The sequence below is a fragment of the Pinus tabuliformis genome, chromosome J (genome assembly GCF_031772625.1).
Source record: "Pinus tabuliformis cultivar Carrire ecotype Pingquan chromosome J, CPIR1, whole genome shotgun sequence".
Classification (NCBI taxonomy): Eukaryota; Viridiplantae; Streptophyta; class Pinopsida; order Pinales; family Pinaceae; genus Pinus; species Pinus tabuliformis.
The window spans coordinates 613,365,887-613,375,042 of NC_142295.1; the positions used below are offsets into that span (position 1 = coordinate 613,365,887).

A 9,156-nucleotide genomic window follows, 5' to 3' on the forward strand; every position below is an offset into this window, starting at 1 on the left:
GTGGAGTGAGGGGATCTTTGCAAATTGTACTGAAACTGTTCGACATATTCCTATAGAGTTTCATTATCCTTCGCATAAATTTTAAAGATTTCATCTTTTAATTCCCTAGTCCTACAATAGTCCTGATATTTAGTGAGAAAATAAGTTTTCATGTCATCCCAGGAGTTAATGGTGTGTCCACCTAAACCCATAAACCATAGAAAATATGTTCCTTTTAAGGTAGAGGAGAACAACTTAAATTTTTGAGGATCAGTGGTGTAATCATAACTTCTTCACATGACATCAAACTCAAATAAGAAAGCATTTGGATCCTTCGAGGTCATCCCATAAAAGGTTCAGATATTTTGCAAGGGAATAACTTTCATCGAGGTTGTTAGAGTCGGTCTAGTTATCCCTCCGTCAGAGATCAAATCTCTTTTTTGCATTTCATGTTTAGGTGTCCCATCAGTTTCGATTAGTTGCATTTCATTAAGGCATGCCATAACTCTGATGGAATGGTTTGTGTTACTCATTCCCCTCGTGGTTGGCACTGCTGGTTCACGTCTATTCATAAAAACAAGTCTTCAAAGGTCATATACAGTCTTGTTTCAAATTTCTGGGTCATAACAATGGTTCTTGGTCATTAGGTCTTGGGTTGAGTCAGTCTTGTTTTTAAAAGTCTAAGAAGACCAGTAGGCCAGAGGGATGTCCTCGATAGGTGGTTACTTCAATAATTTTCATCATTATACAGATAAATTAGGACTTCTCTTCAAAACTCTATTTTGAAGATAAGTCGTCATCTCATTTTTGTAAAAATCTTCAAAAATTTCAGTTCTTGAATCGTCCAAGCGCAGCCTTGGTCTCCTTTGCCAGATCATATCACTACTATCCCTGCAAAGAATTGCAAAGAAAATCATTATTTCAACCAAATTGAAGGAGGAAACCAAAAATGTCAGAAGTCTATTAATCCTGAAAAAGTGTCAACGACAAAACATTACAAAATGGGTCATGGACCAAGCAAAAATCAAAAGGGAGTCTTTATAAAGATATTTCATGACATTTTCAACTCATTTTGCATGCCAAGAGTGAAGAACATCATTCCAAAGCGAAATTGTGAGTTTGTGAGGAAGTTGGAGCAGTTTCAGGGGTGCGCGACGCATTGGACTAGGCGCGCGGTGCATCAGGGGCGCGCGACGCATCAGGCAAAAAATCGCAGTGTAAAAATACACGCGCGCGACGCATCAGAGGCGCGCGGCGCGTTGGGTGAGGCGTGCGACGCACTGGGGTTTAAGCCCAAAATTTGCTTGGAAACGCATGAACTCGCCTCCTCTCCGCACAAAATTGCAGGTAGGCTCACATCCACCACTTGTGCTTGGTTTTTGAAAGATAAATGTAATGGGTTCATGATATGTTTGCCTTAGAAATCCAAGTGGAAAGCCCTCCTTGTCAATGAAATTTCTGTAGGGTTTGAATGCAAAAAATTGTTGTAAGGGTTTCAAAAACAGAGTGTAACCAAGGTTGTCATTATTTCTCCATTTCCCTTTGTTCCCCATTCCCAAATTCACGCTTATTTTTCCCCATTAATTCCCTCCTTCATCCTACACTATAATCCCTCAAATACTAGTCCCTCACCTCTATTAAAAAACACATTATCCTTATCATTTCCCTTCCCTTCTCTAAGTCCCTTGTTTTTATTTCCAAATTCCCTAATTCCCTAATGTTTCCCTTTCCTAATATTCCCTTGTGCATTTGTGTCCCCTTGGTCACAGCATTTTTAGAGCAAAAGAACAGTTTACAGGCAATTGCGCACTCAGTTTATACATCAACATATATATTCCAGCTATCTTGTTTTCAAAGACATGTCAAATACCCAGTCAGTCTATGAGCAGGAGTATGATAGTGATTCTACACCGAAGGTAAATGTGCCAAATGTGCCATGGAGGTCTCGCAGGAGTGGCAAAAGTGGTCAACATGTCAGGGAGGAGCCTACTTCTTTGGCCCAATTGCAAGCTTGCCCACGTGCAATGGATTGTTTTCGGTGTCAATCATCTTTCCAATACTGTGAGATGATCTCACAAATCCAGCATCATCGGCAACTAGTCCGTTTATTTGTTCTACATTTACAGGATGGTCATGTAAACCTTACCAGAGTGAATTTCACCTTGTCACCCTAGACTATTGCTCAGGCCACTGGGATACCAAATGTAGGGGAGGAATGGAATAAACGCCAGCAGTTAGACAGATTCTACTATGAACCATATATCAAGCCCGGGTATATAAGACATTTGAGTGCAGTTTTTCCTTTCAGATTCCTAAGGGATGAGTATGCACCATTGATGAAACTCATCATCCGATATTTCAGTTGCGAGGGCAGATTCTCACGTCTATATGCGTACCATGTTCGTTTGATGATGCATTTCACAAGGGTACGTATGATGAACATTCCGTTTTTCATGTGTCGCAACATAGAGAGGATGGTGCCTTTAGTACAAAGGAAGAGCCCAACACATCAGCATAAAAGCATCTATCATTATGCATTGATTAAAATCGTAGTGATGCATCAGTTGGCACAACAGGGCATTACTTGGGAAGATTTCATCTCCCGTGATTACTTTGCAGCATTACAGCCACCTCATGAGATAGTTCATGATGAGGGAGCACCTTCACACCAGCCAGGCATTCCCGAGACTGAGCATATAAGTGCTCCTCCATATGTGACATACAAGCGAGGTCACAGGGAATTATTTGCATCTACACGACAAGTACTATCTCCACCCGGGGTGGAAGGGGTCTCGTTGACTTCATCAGCACAACGAGTGTTATCTCCACCTCGTGTGGAAGGGGCCTCGCTTTCGACAGCAGCACCGCAGGTACAGGATAAGGGCAAGAAGCCCAAGCATGAGGAGAGGCCTTCAGGTGAGCCATCAGGTTTTGTTACTATTCATGATGATGAGACAGCTTCAGAATCAGAGAAGACCCAATATATCAGGTATCTAGAGCATCGGAATAAACATCTTGAGGACCAGCATGTGATCATAGAGCTACAGAACATCCGTGAGAATCGCCAAGCTGCCCAACATAGAGAAATTGAGTTCACCTCTCTAGAGCAACAGGTAAATGAGGATCGAGAGGCTAATCTCGAGAGGGTCAACATCTACTTGGAGGAACAGCTGAAAAAGGCCAATAGAGAAAATGCATTATTGAAACACATGGCTATGCATTACAAGGTCTGGAACCTAGTTTGCAAGGCGCGAATTAGGAGTCTTAAGGCAAAATTGAAAAAAGCGGTCAAGAAGCAAAAAAGACAAAAGGAGCTTGATCATCTTTGGATTTTGGCTGAAGCCTCTTTGGCTGAGCATGGTACTTGATTGGGGACCCCCAGCCCAAATTTCAACAAGTTTGGGGAAAATTTTGTCAATTTTGAAATTTTTTGTTTAAAAAACAGGTTTTTTGGCTCAACGCGTAGCGCGCCGCGCGCGACCCATAAGATTGGGAGGTCCAAATCACAAATTGTTTGCATTTTTGGATTTTTCATGATGAAATATACATGCTCAGCTATTGCCAAGGAATTTTATCAAGGTTTGGGTCCCCAAAAGCCCAAAAAACATGCAAAAAATGACCTCACTGCCCCTTTTTGAACACACAAGAAGAAGTCTTGGGAGAATGAACTTTTGGAGAGGAAAATGGACACCAAATTGTAAAATTCCACTTGTGTGGGAAATTAGACATCTAGACCTTTCCAACGAGCTATCTTGAGCTCAATTTGGATGCCGGGAAGTGCCCCAAAAGCAGGTGGAAAGGCGCGCGGCGCGTAGGGCTCAGGCGCGCGACGCACAGGGTTTTTCAGCACAGTTTTCACCTTTCAGCTCAGAAACTCGGCCAGTCTTCACCAGTTTCACCCCTTGAGATGATATTTGACCAAACATGATGTAATTTGATGTATGTGAGGTAACATGGCACTTATTTATCTCCTTCTAGATGGTTCATTCACAAATTACCAAGAAATTAATGTAATGAATCAGTTTCCTTCTTTTTAGAGGTAGGTTGTTTTGGTCAACTAGATTCTTGCTCCATGTTTAGAATTGGTTGAAACAGCTCCTAGGATGATGAGATCGACCCCTAGAGGCAAGGGAATGAGTTAGCTTGCCTATATTATGTATTTTCTTAGTCATTTTCATGGTTGGACTCTTGGGAAAAAGGCTTTGAGACTCTATTGTACATTTTACTTCAGCATTTTGGCAAAGGAAAGACCAGGGTTTTGCAGCACTGTTTGGAATTCATGTGGCTTTATGTCTTGATGGTGTGATTCTTTCAGTACTTGTAAGTTGTTATGTGTATCATTTTCCTTCTCTCATCTTCTGCAATTGAATAAATGAAGTGTTAAGGTAGAATTCATAATCGGTAATGCTCTGCCTTTAAGTTTGTTTGATCTACTATGTTTTCATCTGTTTAAGGAAAATTATTGAGGTTTCCTTGCTCTCCTTAGCTCCTCACCTGTCTGATCTACTCACCTCACTAGCTTTTAAGGCATCAAACAATTGCCTACCTTGCTCCAATCAGACCTCTGCAGAAACTGTGTCTCATCCCTGCACCCAAAATTGCCTTTCCCTTTGATTCAACAAAACCCCCAAAAAATCACCTTTAAACCTTTGCACTTAATACCTAGCCTAAGATTAGTTACAATTTCAGTCATCTCGAGCTTCATTGATTATATTTTTCCGAGATTGACCCGGAGAGAGCCCTCTCTTGTCCTCGTAGGGCTAGCTACGACGCTGAGTGTGGTTTGATGTTGCCTTGAGTTTTGCCTTCCTCAGCCTAGGGCAAATTCAAGCGTTAACATAGTGGCGACCATACTGGGGAAGATGGTTTTCTGTTGATGTGACATTCGACTTGTAGATTGTCTTGTCCCAGTACATGAAATCAAATTGCAGATCTGATGCTGATGGTGGACAGCAGTCAGACACATATGAAGGCCAAAGCATTCACCTGGCGACTCCAACTCGATCCAGACAGTCCAGTGCTCGCTGATCCATTTATGCAATGGTAGGGTATGTGGAAAACCCTGCCCTGTGTGAAGCTGTAAAAGAAGTAAGAAATCAGTTAGTGGATCTTGAACTTAATGAAGAATTTTTCAGTGCCTTGCTTCAATGTTTGAAATCTCCGAAGCTTCCTTTTGAAGCTAAAACTGGTGTTTGTGAATTAGTTGTTGAAAGAGTTGAGAAGGAGATTCAGTGTTTAGATGAGCAGATCCAGTCATATGATTTCCAAGACTCTAAAATGTTCTTGGAAATCATTCCTCCTTCGAAACAAGAGATAATAGAGGTGCCTACAGATGTTTGCATTGATAGTGTGCAGCTGGAGGTATGTATTGCGGAGTTGGGGCAGCAAACGAAGTCTGGCTTCCGCAATCCAATGGCAACATACATGGAAGTGTTTTTCAGTTTGACTGACATATCAGGCTGTTTTCTACGTGACCAGGCTCATTACGTGCATGAAGGGCTTCCGACAATTACATCTCTGTCCTGGTGGAAGCATTCTCAAGCGGCATCATTCTCAGGTTTACTTGAATGGTTGATTTGGCATTTCAGTATTACCTGATCTATTATTTTTGCAGCAAAATAGGGTAAATTTTGTAAATAAATAAGCAGCCAAAGGGCAGCATTTTGTTCCAGTTTTATTACAATTTTAGTTAGAAGTTTGCCAAGTCAGTTTTTCAATCATTTCAGTCAAGTTTCAGTCCATAAATGAGTCAGAAATCTTGTGTTGGTTGTTGGAAAGATGAATCCATCGCCCAATGGATGGAGGCATTGTCTGCTCTCCCAAAGATCTGTAGTTCTTGGCACCTCCATAGAGTGGCAGTTGCCATCCCCATTGGAGCCAATGTTAGACTCGGTCCTGTCAGTCCCTTGTCAGAATCAAATTCTCCAAGGTTCATTTCTCGTCATTCATTGATGTTACTGTGGTCCAGAAAAGAGTCATTTCAGAAGTCAAGGTTTTATAGTTGGTCTTCAAACTTGTCAAATGATTCCTACAGGCTAGAAGAAGGTTCAGTGAGTTTATATTTCAAGATGGTTATCAATGCAAGATTGATTCTTCTTCAAAACCCTGTTTTGAAGAAGAAATCGTTAAATGTGTTTTCAAATATGTAATTATTGAAATTTTTCGATAGAAAGCATGATGTTTTTCAGAGCAGATTTAAGGACAGTGCTCTCCATGCCAATGATGAGAATGATTTATTTACACCTGAGGAACTTCGGCAGCAGGCCTAGGAGGAGAAAAAGAAATATCATACTCTTAAGAAAGAAGGAAAAGGTGAGGAAGCATTACAGGCATTTAAACGAGGCAAGGAGCTCGAACGCCGTTCTGAAACTTTAGAGCTTTCTTTGAGAAAGAGCATGAGAAGGGCTGTCATCATTGCTTGATGAAGTTGCTTTCAGTTTCAATGGTGGGAAGGACTCTACGGTTTTGTTGCATCTTCTACGGGCAGGATATGCTCCTGTTGAAATGGGAGAACATGGAGGTAGTGAACATGTATGCTCTAAATTGAAGCATCCAATAAGGACAATCTATTTTGAAAATCCGGGGGCATTCCGAGAAATCAATGCGTTCACATACGAGACGGCAGAAACCTATGACTTGCAGATGGAGATTATTCGGCTTGATTTTAAGTCTGGTTTAGAGGCACTGCTAAAGGAAAAGCCTGTCAAAGCAATCTTCCTTGGTACCCGTATAGGCGACCCTAATGCGGTATATTAGCACAGGCGAGGGAATGAAAATTTTCAGAATACATATCTTGGGTTGGTCAAGAACAATTCTACCCAAGCTCAGAAGGATGGCCACCTTTCATGAGAGTGAATCTCATCTTGGATTGGTCATACAGAGATGTATGGGCTTTTATTCTTGCATGCAAAGTTCCATATTGCACGCTTTATGATCAAGGATATACTTCAATTGGAAGCATTCATGATACAGTACCAAATGGGTTGCTGTGTATTAACAATTTATCTGGTGATAAAGAAAAATTCAGATATTCCATAGGCTGGGCAGTCACTCATCGGGCAGTAATTCCTAATGATATTGATGCTATCTCTGAAACAGTTGAACAACAGATTCAAGTTAGTGACATGGTGTTTATCTTTGGCGGCGTTGGACCTATTCATTCAGATGTTTCGTTGGCTGGAGTTGCAAAAGTCTTTGGTGTGCGCTTGGCTCCTGATGAAGAATTTGAGGAATATCTGAGACAGTTCATAGGAGAAGAGTGCTCTGGTTTTCAGAATGAGATGGCTCGGCTACCTGAGGGAGATCTATTCAGTAAACCATATAATTCCAAAAAGACTCGTAAATATTCCCTCAACTTTGTGCATGAAAATTTTATTACTTCAAGGTGCGCTACGCGTTGGAGGTGTGCGCTACGCACGAGGCAGTGCACTACGCACTGGGATAGCGCGCTACGTACTCAGTCCAGCACAAATTTTGTTTGTATTCATGCAACCAGTCGTGTCTAATCGCCTCCAAGCTTGCAAATAAGAATCTGAGGGTGTTTATGTTTTCAATGTTCCTGAAAGAGAAGAACTTGACCATCCAACAACACGATTGATAAAGGACTTCAGCCAGTGGTCGACTCACAATGCTGATAAGCGTATACTGTTATTTACCAATAATGATGATCCTTTTGGAAATATTGATCGTGGTGCCAAAGCAGACATGAGGAGGACAACAGTTCAGCGAGCCAAAGATGCACAAGAGTTAAGTATATCAATTGAGCTTCTCCCTTTGAATAGGCCAGGTGAAAAATTCAATGTTGCCATTTTCTATGCTGATATGCTTGAATTGGAGAAGGGAGAAATATCTCAATTTATTCCTGTAGCAGTTGAAAAAGTTTGAAAATATGAAAAACCAATTAAGGAAAGGGATGTATAAGAAGTGTACTGTTCGAAAGATTATTTTAATGGCAGCAGATGGGATGTCTATTGGGTTGTATACATATGCTTTAATTCGGCCTGCAATACAAGGATCGGTCACTTGGTTTGATTCTGTGATCAACATTCCTTTGAAGTCAGAAAATAAAGGAAAGTCAGCGCGCAGAGTATAAATATTCTTCCTCGAAAATGCAAAGCCAACAAGGATATCGACACAGACCCCTTTTTGTTATGGCTTGGAAAGGAGTTTCTCAAGGATTTCAAATTAGCACTATTGTTTTTACGGGAACAGCCAGGACAACTAAAATACATTGAGTGGTTATCCTTTCAGAGCACGTTAAAGACAACGATTCTTATGCTATTGTTGTTGCACATACAGGATCTGGGTGTTAACTACAAGCAATGAAATGAACATTTGACCTTTTTGATGAATTTCGAATTGATCATTTCCGAAGAATTTCTGGCTATTGGGTCGTTCCTGCAGAAATATGGACTTGCAAATAAATTTAAATTGAAGTGCAACCATGAAAACCTCTCTGAGTACAGTTGTCATCATGAGCTGGAATTGGCAGAATTTTAGTTTAAAGGCTATTTTTATTAAAATCGGTTTTATTCGAATGGCAAATGTAACTTGGCAATGAAAGGTGAAAAGTAAAAGACCGAACGCCACGAAGACATGGACCACAACAGAAAAATAGGAACAGATCTCCTACTAATGACTTCAGTTAATAATCCAAATGGATTTGCGCTCCAATATTTGTCTCTTAATTGGCCATCAGAGGAATTCAAGGGAAACGATGCTCTGTTTTTAGAAAAAATGGATGACTCTTTCTATTCTTGCAATTATAGTTGAAACGGCTCATTATTTTTTATCGACATGTAGGGGAAAGGCTTTTGGTCTATTTAATGTATAAAAAATCATTTTGACAGAGTTAGATTTCAGAGAGGTGCATGGAGGAGAACAGAGCATTTCATTGTACAGTTGAATGACAGAGATTAATTAAATGGCTCAGCTCTGATTTGTAAGATTCTTGTGGTGTGGAAATTTAGCATATGTTTTTTTTTTCTTCTGTTTCATATGTCTTTGTAATGTTTCCATTTCATTTCATAATCGTTTCTAAATGAATACTTTTAAGTGAGAAAGACAGAATTCAATTTATTTGCTCTGTCTTAAGGAAGTGTTCATATTTAATGTTTTCTTCTGTTCGATAAGGATTCATCACACATGCCCTTGTCGACTTCTCAGCAGTCTTGCCAT

The 9,156-nt window shown here is 40.5% G+C and overlaps 1 pseudogene; it reads left to right on the top strand.

The window, feature by feature from the left end:
* The first annotated feature begins 6,755 nt into the window (after positions 1-6,755).
* On the top strand, positions 6,756-7,863 carry LOC149228451 (bifunctional cytosolic FAD synthase/FAD diphosphatase-like pseudogene; annotated as a pseudogene).
* Positions 7,864-9,156: the final 1,293 nt, after the last annotated feature.